The sequence below is a fragment of the Chrysochloris asiatica genome, unplaced genomic scaffold (assembly GCF_000296735.1).
Source record: "Chrysochloris asiatica unplaced genomic scaffold, ChrAsi1.0 scaffold00120, whole genome shotgun sequence".
Taxonomy (NCBI): domain Eukaryota; kingdom Metazoa; phylum Chordata; class Mammalia; order Afrosoricida; family Chrysochloridae; genus Chrysochloris; species Chrysochloris asiatica.
The window spans coordinates 4,214,744-4,235,362 of NW_006408638.1; positions in this window are offsets into that span (position 1 = coordinate 4,214,744).

Below are 20,619 nucleotides of genomic sequence, written 5' to 3' on the forward strand. Positions count from 1 at the left end.
AATATTGATATCAGATACTGTATATTCTACAATGGTGCTAATCTAAGAGTTAAATGAATTACTCCATTTAATTTAAAAAAAAAAAAAGAGTTTTAAGTAATTATCTATATGTCTGTGTTTCCCTTTTGAGTGTTGCACACCATGTTAACACATTAGTGTAATAGCAAAAAAAAAAAAAAAAAAAGTTTGGGGATAGTGTTATAATCCCTATTTAATTCAAAATGAACTAGAATTTTTCCATGTGAAATGGACTAAACTGGCATTCTTGTTATTTAAATGTAGAATATTAATGCAGTGTGACATCCCACAGGGAAGAAAAATATCTGTAGTGGGTGACTGTTCTCAAATATTTTACGGAATACTATGAATGGTGAACAGACTGGTAACTTTATTGAGTTTCCATGATCGATTTGAGACTTGTCAATAGCAAATCAATTTTGTATTTAAATTTTTGTACTGATATGAAAAAAAATCATATTAAATATCTTTAAAAGTATGCTTCTAATCTTTTGTATATCACTCAGTTTGCATTGTTTGAACCACAGAACTTGTCTATACCCTATTGCATTAGTTAGCTGCTAAAATAGAGACCTAAAATAACCATAGCTTAAATGGGACAGTTGAGTACTCATTGGCAGAATAGTTCGTAGCATAAGCACCCAGAATTTGTATGCTGGCTCCAGTCAAGGGCCCAAGTACCTTCTATCTTGTTGCTCTTTCACCCACGGGGAATTGCCCTCATCTCTGGGCTCCATCACAGCCACATTCCAGCCAGCGAAGGTGAAAAGAAGAGGAAGAGAGGCATAGGTCACTTTTTCCACATCCTTTTCTTCTGAATCTCATCACATTGCCACAAATTGCAAGGGAGTATGGAAAACTGAATACTTATTCTGGGTAGTCATTTGCACAGTGAAAAATCAGGATGTTTTGGTGTTGTTGTTTAATATGGAAAAAAGAGAGAGCAAATATTAGAGGACAATTAACTGTTTCTGTCACACCCATCATGAAAGAAAAACTGCTACAGAGGTCTCTTCACCCACAAATAAACAATCTCCAAATACTCCCTCCATTCTCTGTCATTCTAAAGTCAAATATTTTGAGGGGAAACAATGGTAAGTACTGCTATAAAGCAGACATAATCCTGTTTCCAGACTTAAAGGTTTAATAAGCATCATTGATAAGGAAAGAATTCCTTTGTGATGAGTGATCAAGTCCGAAATGATCATAATTTATCACATCAAGAATATTATATATGTAAATGTAAGAACAAGGCAGATGGGAAAACAATTAGGCAGGTTTGCATGGCTTAAGTGGGACAGAGGTAAAGAATGATGTATGCACAACCTTGGAACAACAGGGCTGTGGGATACAGGGATTGAGACATGGTTGGAATGGGCAAAAGGGGGGAAATAATGTTAAGATGATAGGCTGTCTTTTGAATCTTGTTTTCCCTGGCATACCATTATAAAATAGATAAAGGAATAGCCAGAAATATCACGATAGAAAGCTTGTAAGTCCGTCTTCTGCCTTTAACTGATTGGAATACCTAAAATGGGGCTGCAACGTGCCCAGTGAAGGAGGCTTCCTAAGGAGCCTCTGCATTTTATAAGACCATAAGTGGAATCCTGAACCCTTTTCAGAATCTTCTGAGGTGGGAAATTTCCACTGGAAAAGACAAGCAGACCAGCCTGGAGTGGCTAAAAGAACAGAAGATACTTCTTGAAAGAAAGACCAACAGGAAAAATACAAAACAATAATGGCAGTCCAACTGGCTACTACAAGAACAAGCAAGTTGCTGGCCCAGGAGACATCAAGGGAAGCAGTCGGGTCCCCTTAGGACAAATGCCCTTCCAAGACTAAGACTCAATGGGAATCACAAGCAAACACATGCTCTGACTGGTGACCATGTTGGTCACCGATAAGGGGAAGTAAGGGGAAAATAGCAATGAAGCTGCGAGCTAAGTCCAACCACATTCAATAGACTCCTGTGAACCCAGGTGGAGACCTGGTTGACCAGCAGTTTGGCAAGACCTGGAGTCTCCTGGGCCCAGAGTCAGTGACATAGCCACAGAGGACTAGAGTGGAGAAGGAAGCATCTAGCTGATAAGAAGGGAGGGCATATGTATAAAAACACCCACACTTCCAGATACCCACTTAACCTGGCTTCAATGGCTGGATGATCAGAGCTTAACTAGAAGAAGAAAGAAGAGGAAAAAAAGAGAAATCTGATACAATTTGATGAACTTGACCTATACCTATGGATGCAGTAGCTCAAAAGAGGAAACAAATCTTTACAGCGAGGATCATTCCCACCCCCTCAATACACAGGGTAGACAGGGATTGGCAACTTGGACACTGGCTACCCAAAATGGGGGGGGGGGGTAGGGGGGGGGCTACAAAGGCAAGAAGTGACTGGCTTACAAGCTTTCAAGAGGGAGCCTAGATCCAGAGGGTACAGAGGAAGGTAGAATCTCCTCTGAGTAGCATCCAATCTGTCTGGGCGGGACTGATGAAAGGAGATGTAGATCGCGCACATGTGGTACAGTAGTGAATAATTAATATCAGGACTGACAGTGAGGGTTGGAAATGTAAAGGTAGATGTTTTGTAGCAAAAGGAAGGAAGTGGTTGAATTTGCAGGCCAAAAGTGGAGGCCCCTGGGACCATCAAGGGAGAAGAGTGGAGTGTGGGACCCTACCCAGAGAAACAGTGACAACACCAGAGATGGAGGCAGATGACGTGGAGAGATGGAGTGGCTGGGAACGCTAGACCCAGATAGGGAGAGGGGCTGTGTGCTGACGACCAGGGGGCAGGTTTGCAGGGTGTACCCTTTGGTTGGCTGATGATAAATAAAGGGGATTGTAACCATGGCAATGTAACGATATATGATAGGATGAATTCAAAACTAATGTTCTCCCATGTAAATTATCACATAATTCACAATAAAATAGTTAAAAAAAAAAAAGAAAAAAAAGAAGAAGAATATCATGAATGGGTTTATTCCAAGAAGCAAGTATATAGCATCAGGCTGGAAGTTCACAACCACTATTTCCATATAACATAATTCTATTTCATTCCATGACAAAAGGTTCTTTCATAACACAGACCAGTCATCTATTATTATACACTGTTAGTTACAAAAGTGGATAGAAGGATAGGTTCAGGAGATGGAGGCAAAGAGGGGGAATGGTTGGAATTCAGAATCTTGGATAAATCTATCATCACCATGACTGAACAAAGTAACTCAAAATATATGTCTTAAAATGGGCCCACTGGTGTTGATTGCTGTCATGTCAGCTCTATCTCAAGACAACACTGTGTACAAAGGAATGAAACGTTACCCAGTCTCATGCCATGACAGCCAGCATGCTTGAGTCCATTGCTGCTTTCAACCTAAGAGGTTCATTTTCCAGCATCATATCAGACAATACTTTCTTGTGATCCGTAGGGTTTTCATTGTCTCCTTTTCAGAAGTAGATCACCAAGCCTGTTTTCCTAGTCTGTTTCAGTTTGGAAGCTGCACTGATACCTGTCTACCATGGTGACCCAGCCAGTAGTTAAAATACTGGTGGCATAGCTTCCAGCATCACAATTGTTTGCATGCCACCTCAATCGACAAATGAACAGACAGCATATCCCAATAAACAAAACAAAGACAAACCAGAACACTCAGCCCCTATTTATTCTGCTAGATCCTATTAGGCAATATGAGGGCTACAAAAGCAGCAGAACACAAAGTCCTTCTGCTTAAAGAATATACCTTATGTTTAGATATTTGTTGAACAAAAAGTTGATTTCCGATTGGTATACAAACAAGTCTAGCGTGGTGTGTTGCCAACTGGATACATAAGTGTTAGGATACCTTGGAAGAAAAAGACTATTCTATCCTGCTTACTGGCTTAGAATGCCTTCTTTGATTTGCCTCCTCCTCCCACCCCTACAGCACTCAGCTGCAATATCACTTCATCCTTAACCTTCTCTCAAGTTCATATTAAATAAAAGCTCTTCCATGTCACTACCCTGGCTTGCACTTGTTTTTGTGTGCCTTCACTTTTTCTCTCTGTTTTTTTTTTTTGTTGTTGTTGTTGTTGTTGTTGCAAATCAACAGTTTGCCTCCCTTATTCAAATATAAACATCTTGATAGCAGGCATCTCATTCTTTCATCTTTGTATCTACAGCCCATCACAGAATATTAGTTCAGTACAAGGTTTCATAGGAATTCATCTTCCGAGGATGCTTTGGGAAATAGTCCTAAACTGGGTATGAATTTCAACTGATAGAGAGTAAACTCCATTCCTGCTCTGGAATTCTGAGATTAAGCAGAAAGTCACTGTGTGATAAAACTTAATATCAGATCATTTTTTAAAGAAGATGATTTTTAAGGAAGTGTAGAATTTGGATGGATGAAGCATGAGAGAATATAAAGAGCATCCCAAGAGGTCTAGAAAAAGCATGTTGGTGGTGGGAGTGCGGGGGTGGAGTACATAATGGGTGAAGAAGGGAAGGAAATTTAGACAAGGAAACTAGATTGGATGATCTATTCAAGAACTAGTAAAGTAAACGTATAGTAACTAAAGGAGGGTCAAGTGATTGGGGAGCTTTACATATAGGGAAGAGACAGATATATTTTATCTATGTACATTTAAGAAGATGTTATAGATATCTACAGTGGTTTTCTACAATCAAGGAAGTAGTATTACAAATAATTATTTAAGAAAATTATTTTGATGGTTCTATGGAGTTCTGGAAGAAGTGCAGCCAGAGTGCTTCTTAGAAGCCAAGATGGCCAAACTTCTTCTCTCATACTTTGGACATATTGTCAGGAGCGAACAGTCGCTAGAGAAGGATATCATGCTTGGTAAGATGGAGGGTCAGAGAAAAAGAGGAAGACCCCCAACGACATGGATTGATTGGCCAGGTGGCAGCATCAATGGACTCAAGTGTGGCAACAGTAGTGAGGTTGGCCCAGGATCGGGCAGTGTTTCATTCTGCTGTGCATAGGGTCACTATGAGTCGGTGCCAACTCGATGGCACCTAACAACAACAACAATATGGAGCTCTGGTAGCATAGTCGTTACAAGTAGGGCCGTTAACCCTACTCAAGGTCAGTAATTTGAAACTACCAGCAGTTCCACGAGAGAAAGATGAGATTTTCTGCTCCCATAAAGATTTACAGCCTAGGAAACCCTATATAGGGTTGCTATGGGTCGGAACCAACTTGACAGCACTTAACACCAACAACAAATGGAGATGGGGCATAGTGATTTAAGTACTTAACTGTTTAGTTGGGCATTTGAACCAACTTGTGGATCTATGGAAGAAAGTGGCAGTCAGCTTCCATAAAGATTGTTGTTGCTGTTAGGTGCTATTGGGTCAGTTCCAACTCTTAGCAACCCTATGTAAAACAGAAAGAAACACTGCCCAGTTCTGTGCCAACCTCACAATCCTTGATACACTTGAGCTCATTGCCGCTGCCACTGTGCCAATCCATCTCACGGAGGTTCTTCTTCTTTTTTGCTGACCCTCCACTTTACCCAGCATGATGGCCTTCTCCATGGATTTCTCCCTCCTGATAACATGCCTGAAACATGAGAGATAAAGTCTGGCCATCCTGGCTTCTAAGAAGCATCTGGTTTTACTTCTTCTAAGACAGATGTGTTTGTTCTTCTGGCACTCCATGGTATTTTCAATATTCTTCTCCAATGCCATAACACAGATGCATCGATTCTTCTACAGTATTCCTTACTCAATGCCCAACTTTCACATGCATATATGTTTATTGAAATTACTATGGCTCAGGGTAGCCTCACCTTAGTCCTCAAACTGGTATCTTTGCTCTTGAACACTTTAAAGAGGTCTTTTGTGCACATTTATGAAATGCAATACACCATCTGATTTCTTGGCTGCTGCTTCCATTTGTGTTAATCGTGGATCCGAGCAAAATAAAGTCTTTGACAACTTCAATCTTTTCTCCATTAATCATAACATTATTTATTAGTTCAGTAGTGACGTTTTTTGTTTTTTTCACATTGAGGTGCAACCCATATTAAAGGTCTTTGATCTTAAGTATTTCAAGTCCTCTTCGCTTCCAGAAAGCAAGGTTGTATCATCTGTATTTCACAAGTTAATTCGTCTTCCTCCTATCCTGAAACCATGTTCTTCTTCATATAATCCACTTTCTCAAATTATTTGCTCTGCATACAGATTGAATAAATTTGTTGAAAGGATACAACTATGGCACACAACTTTCCTAATTTTAAACCAATCAGATTCCATGGCTGTTCTAACAATTGCCTGTTGGTCTATGTACAGGTTCCTCATGAGCACAATCAAGTGTTCTGGAATATCCATTCTTTGCAATGTTACCTATAGTATGTCATGATGCACACAATTGAAAGCCTTTGCATAGTCAACAAAGCACACTTCTCTGCTTTCAGCCAAGATCCATCTGACATCAGCAGTGATATCCCTAGTTTCACATCCTCTTTTGAATCTGGCTTGAATTTCTGACAACTCTTTGTCAATGAATCATTTAAAAATTATCTTCAGCAAAATTTTACTTGTTTATAATATTAATGATAAGGTTCGATGAATTCTGCATTCTGTTGGGTCACCTCTCTTTGGAATGGGCAGCAAAAAAAAAAAATGGATAGATGAATAAGTGTCTCCAGCTCTGCGTCAGTTTGTGGAAACATTTCAATTTGTATTCCATCCATTCCCAGAGCTTTGTTTTGTTAGCTAGTGCCTTCAGTGCAGCTTGGGTTTCTTTTAATACCATGAATTCTTGTTCAGATGCCATGTCTTGAAATGGTTAGCATTGACCATTTCTTTTTGGTATGGTGACTCCATGTCCGTCTTCTTTTGATACTTTCCAAATACTTTGCCCATAGAATCCTTCAATAGCGCGCGTTGTGGCTTTAATTTTTAGGCAGTTCTTTCAGCTTCAGAAATCCCATGTTTGTTCTGCCCTTTGGTTTTCCAAAACCAGGTCTATGCCTATTTCATTATAATACTTGACTTTGTTATTAAAGCTGTCCTTTGAAAATTTCTGTTTAGCTGTTTTAACTCATCTTTTCTTCATTTTCCTTTAGTTTCTCTATACTCAAGCACAAGTCTCAAAGTCTCTTCTGGCATCCACTTTGGTCTTTTCTTTCTCTCCTGTCTTTTTAATGGCCTTTTGCTTTGTTCGTGGAAGATGTTCTTGATGTCATCCCACAACTCCTTTGGTCATCAGTCAGTAGTGTCCAAGGCATCAAATCTGTTCTTGAGATGGTCTCTAAATTAAAGTGGAATATATTCTAACTCTCTTAGACATGTTTAAATTTTATTCTGCTTTAGCCTGAACTTGCTTATGAGTAATTGATGGTCTGTTCCAATCTGCCTCTGGCCTAGTTTTGGCTGATGACATTGAGTTTTTGCCCTGCCTCTTCCCATACAGTTATCTTGACCCTTGTGCACATCTGGTAAGGTCCATGTGTATAGTCATCTTTTGTGCTGTTTAAAAATGGTATTTTTGATGAATAAGTCATTGGTCTTGTAAAATTCTATCATTTTTTCATGCTATCCCTAAGGCCATATTTTCCACCTACAGATTCTCCTTTTTTCTAGCTTTACATTCCAATCACTTGTAATTATCAACGCAGCTTGATTGCATACTTTATTGATTTCATCCTGAAGATGTTGATATATATCTTCAATTTCATCATCACTGGATTTAGCTGTTGATGCATAAATTTGAATAGTATTGGTATTAACTAGTCTTCCTTGTAGGCACATGAATATTATCCTATCACAGACAGTGTTGTATTTCAAGACAGATCTTGAAATGTTCTTTTTATGATGAATGCTACACCATTCCTCTCAAATTTGTTGTTCCTAGCAGAGTAAATCATATGATTGTCTGATTCAAAATGGTCAATACCTGTCCATTTCAGCTTACAAATGCCTATGGTAGACTCCTGGTGTGGCACTGTAGGGGAAGCATTGCACTGAGAACCACAAGGTCTGCAGTTGTTCCTCAGAAAACCTATGCAGCGCCACTATGAGTCAGAAGTGACTCAACAGCACTTAACAACAGCAATGCCTAGAATATAAGTATTCCATTTCATTTTTGAAAACTTTCTATTTTTCTAGATTTATACTTCATGCATTCCATGTTCTGATCATTAATGGATGCTTGCAACTGTTTCTTTCCATTTTGAGTTGTGCCCCATCAGCAAATGAAGGTTCCAAATGCTTTATTTCATTCATATCATTATGGTCAGCTCTTTTTATCTTTAGCATCTTCATTTTGCTTTAGCTTCTGTACACTCAAGAGCAAGTTTCAGAATCTCTTCCACAGTCATATTTAAGTGCCTTTCAACCTGAAGGGGCTCATCTTCTGGCATTATATCTGACAATGCTCTGTTGTTATTCATAATTTTTTTCATCTTTTGGCACTACGTTGGGCAATGTCCCACTGCTAATCATAAGGTTTTCAATGGCTAACCATTCAGAAGTAGCTTGCCTCTCCTTTATCCTATTAGTCTGGAAGCTCTGCTGAAGCCTGTTCATCATGGGTGACACTCCTGGTATTTAAAATATTGGTGGTATCGCTTCCAGCATCACAGCAACACACAAACCACCACAGTACAACCCACAGACAAGTGGTGGTCCATAAATATGACAGCACTGGAGAACCCATGAGGGATTTCTACTCTGTCCTATCAGATCACTTTGAGACAGAATCAACTTGAAGGCAACAAGTTTAATTTTTTTGGTTATGAAGACAATACTGGAGAAGGGAAGTACAATTAAGTAAAACCAAGAAGACCAGAAAAGCTTTAATGATAGGTTGATAATGCAGTGTCCTCAATAAGTCTTGCAAGTAAGGACCAGATAGGTTCATCTGTAAGGTTGAAGGACTTCATAAAAACTAGAGTTATTTCATGGACAAGGAATCACAATAAAGAATAGATAAATTGGAGAAACAATTGAAACACTGAACTTGAACTTGGGGACAATGCCAGATGGCCTTGTGAGGATGAAGAAAATGATGACCTGTAAATAAACTTGAAAAGCAGGGGAGGTGTCATGGTCCACCATGGATGTAGTTCACTAACAGACTCATTCAGGCAGGAAAATGAGGACAATAACCTGTTGGTTTATTGACGTGTTCAATTTGACCTGCTAATGGGAGATGCCTGTGTTCCAGATGTGCATGACAGGTAGGGAGATGACGGTGGGGTGGGGGTGGGGGGAAGGGAGGGAGTGGGGGAGGAGGAATGTGGAATGAGCCTGGAGAGACCCTGTGTATATTGTTGTTAAGTGCCATCAAGTTGGTTCCAACTCATAGCGACACTGTATAGGGTTTCCAAGGAGCAACTGGTGAGTTTGAAACCCCGACCTTATGGTTCAAACCAATCTTGAGCTCTTCTTCTACTTACTACAAGTTCGTTTTATTTAACAAATCCTTTCATCAATTATGAAAGTAAAGGTAAACTTCATGATCATCCGTATGGAGTTACAACAAATTCCAACCATGCAGTGTCAACACAGAGTTCATATGAACCATATCTTACTATATTTTGGATTTTTTTCTTTTTAATAGTCCTTGTGACTCTTAAAAATGCAAATTTCACACTTCTTCCATATTAGAAAGAAGAAAAATATCTAATGAGTTCTTTCTTTTAACAGAGAGTTACATAGATGTTCTGATGTTTTCTTTCATTTTCAAAACCAGTATTTGTGCCCGGATAAATTTTAGTCTCTAACAAGTTGTTTTTTATGGTATTAAAATAATGTTAATGTGTTTAATAGATTTTTTTTTTTTCTAATTCCTGGGGATGAATATAAGGAATATAAATCAAAAGTGGGGCACAACATCCTGATTTAACAAGTTATTCAGAAGCTTCTCATGTGTGTTACTGAAACACCAAGACCATCTAGTAATCAAATTTTCCTTTGAGACATCCAGAACTTTTCCAGAAAAATTTTCCTTGCTATCTTACTGCAAGTAAAAATAGATTTTTATTAGAATCAAAAGCATTGCTAAATTAAAGTTTATGATTCCTACGGAGACCTGCATTTCATGGGCCTTGTTAAAACACCAAGGCCTAAAAGTCAGTTTTGTAGTGAGCATAGCCAAGTCACTTCTCGTTTGACAAGTGAATGGCTGGAGACAATGTTCACATCTGCTCTTCGTTCATGTGATGGGAGACACAATGGGGAAAACTGATGGAACATTTGCAATTCTCTAATTACCTACCAATAATAATAATTGTCTTTACTTGCCAAAGACAATGCTATCCTTGTCACTTGTTTGGCCAAATCGAGTCATCAATATAGAAAAGATTAGGAAGGAGAGGGATCTCTGGTGAGACTGCCAGAGCATAAATGTCAATTCCTCTCTTGTCGTTTTTAGGTATCTTGGAGTTGTTACCTACTCATAGCGACCTTATGCACAACAGAATGAAACACTGCCCGGTCCTGCACCAACCTCACAATTGTTGGTATACTTGAGCTCCTTGTTGCTGTCACTGTGCCAGGCCATCTCGTTGGGGGTCTTCCTTTTTTTCACTGACCCTCTACTTTACCAAGCATGATGTCTTTCTCCAGAGACTGGTCCCTTGTGATAATGTATCCAAAATATAAGTGACAAAGTCTGGCCATTCTGGCTTCTAAGAAACATTCTGGCTGTATTTCTCCCAACACAGATTAGTGTATTCTTTTGATGGTCCATGGTAGTTTTAATATTCTCCTCCAACACCATAACTCAAATGGATCATTTTTTCTATGGTCTTCTTTATTCACTGTCCAGCTTTCACATGCATATGAGGTTATTGAAAATGCTATGACTTGGATCAGGAGCACCTTAGTCCTCACACTGACCTCTTTGCTCTTGAACACTTTAAAGAGTTCTTGTGCAGTAGATTTGCTTAATACAATCCATTCTTTGAGTTCTCGAGTGCTGCTTCCATGACTGTTGATGGTTGATCTGAGCAAAATAAAGTCTGTGGAAACTTCAATCTTTTTTCCATTTATTTTTATGTTATTTATTGATCCAACTCTTCTACCAACTGTGATACCTTGAGTCAGTTACTTAACCTCTCTAACTTTCAGCTTTCACACCAGTAAAACAGTAGATGATAATAGTAACTGTCTTATACAGTCATCTGGATGTAGAAGTTGTGAGTATGATATAAATGAGTAGCAATTGCTATCCTTCACCGAGTGCCAACTATGTACCAGAAACTGCTGATTTTGTCTTCCTGTATTTATTGCTCCTTGCTGCTTTATTATTAATTAGCTCTGTTTCACAGATGATGAAATGAAATATGGCAACTGGGTCTAGGGTTAGTAAACAACAAAGCCAGGATTTGAACCCAGGTATCTGAGTCAATGATTAAACATGTTGCCTGCTAATCAAAAGACTGGCAGTTCAATTCCACAGGAGAAAAAGTATGAGATTTGCTCCCGTAAAAATTAACCTACTGCCTTCAAGTAGATTTCAACTCATAGCATTACCTTATAGGACAGAGTAGACCTTCCCCATATGATTTCCCTTAAAGAATCCTACTGTCTCAGCTTTCTCTTTTGGAAGGTTGGTGAATTCCAACTGCTGACCTTTCAGTCAGCAGTGCTTAACCCACTATGCCAGCGGGGTGCCTCTATAAATATTGCTGTTGTTGTTAAGTGCCGTTGAGTCTATTCTGACTCATAATGATTGTATAGGGTTTCCAAGGAGTAACTGGTGAATTTGAACTGCCGACCTTGCAGTTCAAACAGAACTTGCAGTCCAGTGCATTATCCCACAGTGCCACACCAGGGCTCTTTGTAAATATTACAGCCTGGAGAACCTTATGGGGAAGTTTTACTCTGTCCCATGGCACTACTATTGATCAGAAAACAACTTAACAGCACCTAACAACCACCACCAAAGCATCTGGATTCATAGTCCGCTCTTGGCCATTACACCATACTGTATTAAGGAAGAAGGAAATATCTATCGTCTGTCCAAGAAGCAAATAAACACTAATGAAGGCTCAGGATATTAACTTGCCAAGAAAGAAAGAGAGATGACAGAGTCCTTGGTTATCAACCTTACCAGACGCAGCCAAAACAACCAGCTACTGGAAGACTGTATTGACAAATGGCATGTGGTATTTCCAACCATTAGGAGATAGGAATCCTAGACTTCAAAACTAAAGGGGAAAACACTATCAATAAGAATAATGCATAATGATATAGGAGCTCATTAGCAATGACCTCCAACCGCCTCCCTTACCTTCTGTTGACCACAAGTTGAACCAATGGGTGAGGACTAGAAGCAGCACCTTGTGACAATCTGGAAGCCATAAAGCCCAGCCTGTCAGGAGATCCTTTGCAGATTGCTGAGGACACTGCCTCTGTTACAGCGACACCACTTCTAGGGACCCAAAGGACTGGCTATTCTTCTGCCTCATTTCTAAGCTCACTCTGCCTCATCCACTGACCACCAAGGTCAAAGTGGGTTTCCTTCCTTCTTCAAGCCCAAATATGTAATCTCCCTACCAATTTTCTTGTTTCAGACAAAACGATTAGGTTTTTCTTCCTCTAAATAAGTAGATCTTTACAGAGTGAATAGATTCTCAAATTATGAGATTATCAAGAATAAGTTTGGTTTCAGCCTCCTAACCTCACCAGGCTCTTCCTAGATTCAGAGAATTCAATACTAATCAAGGTTATCAACAACTTGCAGGTCCACAAAGAACAATGTCTCCCTCTTGTGGTTAGAGGAGAAACAGCAGTTCCACAAGCAGTTCCACAGCATTTCAGCAGGCTTTTTTTTTTTTCTTTCCCATGCATTCTATGGATCAGAAATTCCAGAATGGTTTGTCGCTGTTTCATGAAGTCTGAGACCGCATCTGGGGATGAATCAGCAGCTGGGGCCTGGAGTCATCGGAAGCTGTCTTCATTTACATAACTGGACATTAATGTTGGCTGTCAGATGGAGTCTCAGCTTACCTATAGTCTTCTACATTGTTTCTGTGTGTGGGCTAGCTTGTACTGTCTCATAGCATGACACCTGGGTTCCAAGTGAGCCTCCCAAGGTAACAAAATGGAAAGACATAAAATTTATTTAAGATCTAGCCTCAGAAGCCACAGAGCATCATTTCTACCATATTCTATTGATTGAGAATAAATGTCTGTCCACAGAGACATTTGGCTCAAAGAGAAAAAACATAGATACCACCACTCAATGGGAGGAGTGTCAAAATCACATGGTAAGGAGAGTAGCCGGATGGGAGAGATTGGCAGTCATCTCTGGAAAATACAAGCTGCCACATTGTCCACCAGGTGGTTCTGATGGACATTCTTTGGTGGGCACAGACACAGCACACAAAGATCCATCCACTCCTTTAGGTCCCTTGATATGCCTCTTCCCTAGACCTCGGACTTCTAGTCTAATATCTTCTAGCCCCTTAATCCAGTTACATACATCATTTTCCAGTGCTCAGGACTCTGTGCATCTTAATCTCAAACTACCTCTGTCTTCATTCAAAGATGATGACTAATTGTATGTCTTCAAGCACGACTGCTCCTCCTCACCATTATCCTTTAGGTTCTCTTCCTAACAGTCTATTTTTATCTACTCTTGCTGATGTTGTTAGGTGCCATCGAGTCAGTTTTGACTCATAGTGACCCTGCATAGCGTTTCCAAGGAGTGGCTAGTGTGTTTGAACCACCAACAATGTGGTTGGCAGTCCAGTGCTTTTCTTACTGTGCCATACATATTGAACATATTAAATCTGAACCCATCTTGAATATTTTCCTTCAGCTTCATGAGCTAGCTTTAGGGAATACCCCATAGTTACAAGCTGAGGGATACAATAGACATGGATCTCACAATTTTTGTCTCACTTGAGCCCATTGATGCTGCCACTTGGCCAATCCATTTCGTTGGGGGTCTTCCTCTTTTTCTCTGACCCTCCACCTTACCAAACAATATCCTTCTCCAGTGACTGGTCCCTCCTGACAATATGTTCGAAGTATGAGAGATGAAGCTTGGCCATCCTGGTCTCCGAGGAGCACTCTGGTTGCACTCATTCCAAAACGGATCTATTGTTTCTTTTGGCAGTCCATGGCACTTTCAATATTCTCCTTCAACACCATAATTCAAATGCATCAATTCTTCAACAGTCTTCCTTATTCATTGTCCAGCTTTCGCATGCATATGAGGTTATTGAAAATACCATGGCTTGGGTCAGACGCACCTTAGTCCTCAAACTGACATCTTTGAGCTTCAAAAATTTAAAAAGGTCTTGTGAAGCAGATTTGCCTAATGCAATATGTCACCTGATCTCTTGACTGCTGCTTCCATGAGTGTTGATAGTTGATCCAAGAAGAATGAAGTCCGTGGCAACTTCAATCTTTTCTCCATTGATAAGAATATTGTTTATTGGTCCAATAGTGAGAATATTTGTTTTCTTTACATTGAGATGTAATCCATACCCTATACCAAAGGCTGTGCTCTTTGATCTTCATCAGTAAATGCTTTAAGTCCTCTTCACTTTCAGCAAGCAAGGTTGTATCATCTGCATATCCAGGTTGTTAATGAGTCTTCCTGCAATCCTGATGCCACATTTTTCTTTATATAACCCAGCTTCTTGGATTATTTGCTCAGCATACAGATTGAATAAGTATGGTGAAAGTTATCACGAGTATTTACGGACAACTGCTTGAGAAATCCAATCTGTATTCATTTTAGAAAGAGTGGGGCTTTCTTTATTCAATTTTGCAAAATCTGGCACTTACTGGAGAGGACCCCTATTGTTATGTAAATCAACAATCTATGTCTGGTCTAACAATCTCCTGGGCCCTTTATTCCTGAAGATGGACCATCTTGAGAATTTCACCACTCTGACTCCACAAGGGGAAATTAAGAACAAACTCAAAATCAGCCCAAGGCCAATTCCTATGAAGTGTAGGTCAGGTATTCCTGTATCAGTGCATTTAAATTAGTTAAGCTTAAGTACCAACCGAAAAATGTCCTCGTGATTTTGTTTCTCTAGAAACCCACTCTCGGTACCACATACCTTAGACTGGGTAAGCAAAACCAGTGAAACATATATATGTATATGTATAGGAAGACGTGCAGCCAGAGTGCTCCTTGGAGGCCAGGATGGCTAAGCTCCGTCTCCTGTATTTTGGACATATTGTCAGGAGGGAACAGTCGCTGGAGAAAGATGTCATGCTGGGTAAGATGGAGGGTCAGAGAAAAAGAGGAAGACCCCCAATGAGATGGATCAGCCAGGTGACATCATTGATGGCATCAAGTGTGGCAGCGGTAGTGAGGTTGGCCCAGGATCGGACATTGTTTCGTTCTGCTGTGCAAGGGGTCACTATGAGTCGGTTCCGACTTGATGGCACCTGACAACAACAACAACATAGAGAGAAGTTTATTATCAAGGAAAGGGCTGACAATTGTAGAGTCCCAGATCCCTAGTGGAAGACAGAGTCCTTCCCACTTGTCTGTTATATTGGGAGCAGGTTACACCCCCTAGGAAGTGTCATTTCAATTGCTTGGCTGCTCATAGCCACTCATCATAGAGCTAATTATGCCAGTTTTAGTTTTCATCACCATGGGAATAAGCACATCCCAACTGACACAAAATCCTAACCATTACATGCACCTAACAACAACAACAAATGGATGCTATTACTCAGGTTCACTGGTCAATATAATCTAGGATAAGCAAATTTTTTCTCTGTAAAGAACCAGATAGTAAATACATAGAGTTTCTGTCACCTTCTCTTGTTGGGATGGTGTGGAAGTCCCAGTGACCCACAAATGAACCTTGTGTTTAGGATCATATAGTTGGATCTGATTTCTTGGATGGGATATGAATGTAGGCTGACTCCCTTCTGTCGTTATCTTGATCCAAAAACCTATCCCACAGGAGACAGTGACCTATTAGCACATTCCTCCTTTCTTGCCCTGAGCATGTCAACATTCCAAAGAACTGCTTAGTTAAGTATGTATGTTATTCTACATATATATTGCTGTTATTATTTGTGCCATCGAGTCGGTACCGATTCATAGTGACCCTATGCACAACAGAACGAAACACTGCCCAGTCCTGAGCCAACCTCACAACTGTTGCTACGTTTGAGCCCATTGATGCTGCCACTGTGCCAATCCGTCTCATTGGGGGTCTTCCTCTTTTTCTCTGACCCTCCACCTTACCAAACATGATATCCTTCTTCAGTGACTGCTCCCTCCTGACACTATGTCTAAAGTATGAGAGATGATGTCTGGCCATCCTGGCTTCCAAGGAGCTTTCTGGCTGTACTTCTTCCAAGATCTATTTGTTCTTTTGGTACTTTCAATGTTCTCCTCCAACACCATAACTCAAATGCATCAATTCTTCTATGATCTTCCTTATTCACTGGCCAACTTTAGGTCTAGCACCACAGATTTGCCTAATGCAATACGTCATTTTATTTCTTGACTTCTGCTTCCATCATTGTTGATGGTTGATACAAGTAAAATGAAGTCTTCGACAACTTCAATCTTTTCTCCATTTATATGATCTTCGGTCTTTAGTGTCTAGTGCATGAAATCTGTTCTTGAGATGATCTCTAAATTCAGGTGAGATATGTTCATGGTCATATTTTGGCTTTCATGGACTTGTTTTAATTTTCTTCAGCTTCAGCATGAACTTGCATATGTGCAATTAATGGTCTGTTCCACAGTCTGCCCCTGACCTTGTTTTGGCTGATGATACAGAGCTTTTCCACCACCTCATTCCAATTTGATTTCTGTGCAGTCTATCTGGTGAGGCCCATGTATATAATCATCTTTTATGTTGTTTAAAAAAAGGTACTTGCAATGAACAAATCATAGGTCTTGCAAAATTCTATCATGAGATCTCCAGCATTGTTTCTATCACCAAGGCTATATTTTCCAACTACTGATCTTTCCTCTTTGTTTGCAACCTTTGTATTGCAATCACCAGTGATTATTAATACATCTTGACTGCATATTTGATCAATTTCATACTGAAGAACTTGATAGAATTCTTCAATTTCATCATCATTGGCCTTAATGGTTGGTGCATAGATTTGAATAATAATGGTATTAACTTGTCTTCCTTGTAGGCATATGGATATTATCCTATCACAGACATCGTTATGGTTCAAGATACATCTTGAAATGTTCTTTCTGATGATGAATGTGACGCTTTTCCTCTTCAATTTGTCATTCCTGGCATAGTAAACCATGTGTGATTGTCAGATTCAAAATGGCCAATATCAGTCCATTTCAGTTCACTAATGCCTAGGATATTCATGTTTATACATTTCGTTTTTGACAATTTCCAACTTTCCTAGGTTCATACTTTGTACATTCCATGTTCCAAATATTAAAGGATGTTACAGCTGCTTCTTTTTGTTTTGAGTTGTGCCCCATCAGCAAATGAAGGTCCCAAAGGCTTTACTCCATTTGTATCACCATCAAGGTCAACTCTATTTTGAGGAGGCATCTCTTCCACAGTTGTATTTTGAGTGGATTCAAATCTGAGGGGCTTTTCTTCTGTCACTATATCTGACAATAGTCTGGTGCTCTTCACCATGTTTCATTTGTCAATATTCTGGTGTTAATAGCGTTGCACTGCTATTCATAAGGTTTTCAGTGACTAAATATTTGGAAGTAGTCTGTCTCTCCTTCCTAGTCCATTTTCGTCTGGAAGCTCATCTGAAATCTGTCCACCACTGTTGACCCTGCTGGTATTTAAAATACTGGTGGCATAGCTTCCAGAATCACAGCAATATGCAAGCTACCATAGTATAACAAACTGACAGCCAAATAGTGGATATACATAGAGTCTTGGTGTGGTGCTGTGGGTTAATGCGCCAAACTGCAAAGCCGTTTAAACTACAAGGGGGCGGTTCAAGCTCACCAGCTGCTCCTCGGAAACCCTATGCAGGGTCGCTATGGGTCCGAACCGACTCTACGGCACATAACAACATCATATATATATATATATATATATATATATATATATATGTTGTTGTTAAGTGCCATCGAATAGGTTGCAACCCATAGCGACCCTGTATAGTGTTTCTGAAGAGCGGATGCGACCTCCCAGTTCAAACGGACTTTGCAGTCCAGCGCATGAACCCACAGCGCCACACCAGGATTCCATATGTGGTGTATATATGTGTACATATATATGTATGTACATATATATGTACACATATGTAAATATCATTGTTTGCTGCTGTTAAGTGCCATCAAGTGAGATCTGACCCTGTATAGGGTTTCTGAGAAGCAATTAGTGAACTTGGACCACCAGCCTTGCAGTTCAAACCAACTTTTCAGTCCAGCACATTAACCTACAGCACCATACCAGGACTCTGTATGTGTGTGTATGTATGTGTATATATATATACCAATTCAGCCTATATCTCTGTCCATGTATCTGTCTGCAGAACACTGTTGTTCCAATTGTGCATAGATCACTATTTACTCCTATTCCCTTTAGCCATGCATACCTCTCTGTGTCTTTACCTGTCTTCATCATTCTTCTGCTAACTTCCCTCTTCTTATATTTGCCCTCTCCCTTGTTATACATTGTTCTTCCTATCACCTGTTAACATTTATATCTTGTTCTTAGTATTAGTTCTACATACAGTGTTGCAGCAGATGGCATAATTTTCATGTCCAACCACTAAAGATAAAATCGTATTTATAAAGATTGTTATTACCATTGAGTTGGCAGCTGATGAGCTTGAATTGCCGACCTTGCTGATCAAACTGACTTTGCAGTACAGCGCATTAACCCAAAGTGCCACACCAGTACTCCATTTATAAAGCAATAATAAAAAGCAATAATAATGAAAACAAAGTTTTTAATAAAGAGGCATTGGATTTATTTCAGAACCAAGTTACTAAGGAATGATGGGAACTTCCAGATAGGGCTGTATAAACAAATTCTGATCTCTACTAGTTAGTGGTATCTGGAAGGCAGGACCATATCCTATTAACCTTTAAACTACTCCAAGCACAGTGCCAAGCACATTGCTTGCATTTAATACATGTCATATGATTTTCAACTGTGAGCACAAGGAACATACTAAAAAATATTACCCACTTTATAGCTGGCCCCAATACTTGGTTTTTCTTGCCCATCCTTGCCACTTCACGTTGGAAAGAAGCCCGGTAGGCTTCTTTAAGGTGCACTGGTGGCACTGTGGGCTAAACATTCTGCTGCTAACTACAAGATCTGCTGTTCCAGCCTACCAGTCCCTCCAGGTGGAGAAAGATGAGACTGTCTGCTCTTGTAAAGATATAGTCTTAGAAACCCCAAGAAATACTTCTACTCTGTCTTATAGGGTCTCTGTGAGTCAGAATCCACTAAAGATAAGTAGGCTTCTTTCTTATAGACAACAGTTGGCTCTCTTCTTCCATAAAACGGGGCAAAACACAACCTGGGAAGTGAGGGAAGACTGCAAACTCCAAACTCTCAGGATCACTTACTCAAGACATCTCCGTGGAAAAGTCTTTTTGGTAGAATAAACATTCTCTTTACTGATGGTGTATAAAAGGTTAACAACAAATGCTCGAAACTCATGGTCACGATTTTGTTGCAATTTTTAAAGTGCAAACTGTAAAAATACCAGATCTCCAAAACGTTATGCGTAAAAACACACACGCACGTGCTCGGCTCTCCGCTGCGGCTCAAAATCTTTGAAACCAAACACAGCGAAAGTGCCTGAGCATTCGGTTTCACACTTTCTGCATTATATTTTCAGTAAAAGTAAAACCCAAGCAAAAAGCTTAGAAAGAATTCAATTTTTAAAAATGGCGGTATATTTCTGTTTATATGCCTTTTTGTATTCGTATTGGGGAGGGGTTAATTTGGGTTTCCAGATTTACTCTGCCCATCATCTCAAGTGTAGAAACTGCTGCGAAACTGGTAGAGAAAGCTAGAGAGGTGGAGCGGAGACGTGACGTCATCGTCGCGAGGCGGAGGCGACAGTGTGTGTGAAAAGTGTCCGCGTGCTGCAACCCCGGCAACTGCTCACAGAATCAGCTTGAGTCCCAGGCGCCGCCGCGGTCTTCTCCGGGTGCCCAGTCAACTGCGTGTCTGAAGCAGAGATGGCAGACGATCTTGGAGACGAGTGGTGGGAGAACCAGCCGGCAGGAGCCGCCAGCAGCCCAGGTACCCACTCTGCCCTCATTACTTCAGGGCGCTGGCCACTGTACCCTTCCTTTTGCCGCTGCCCTCGTTCTTGTCGGTGGTACCCAGCGTCCCTGAGGGCAAGCGTAGTGGGAGAGACTTTTCAATACGTGAAATTGACAAGTGTGACCTTAGCTCAATCTGCCTGCCAGTCAGGAAGGACACGGTTTTTCTTTTTTAAGAATGAATAAGAAAGACAGTTTCTGTGAAGGGAGACGGTTGCTGTGTAGTGGTAAAAGGCAGCTAGCTCCTGGATTAAATTCAGATACTCCAAATCACTACTCCAGCACTGTGATACCATTCGCCTCATCTGTAAAGTACTTTTCGACATCTGCCTATTTAATAAGTTTGTGAAGATTAAATGAAAATAATGTGTGATACATTCTAGCACAGTGTTTGGCGCATATTTTGTGGGGA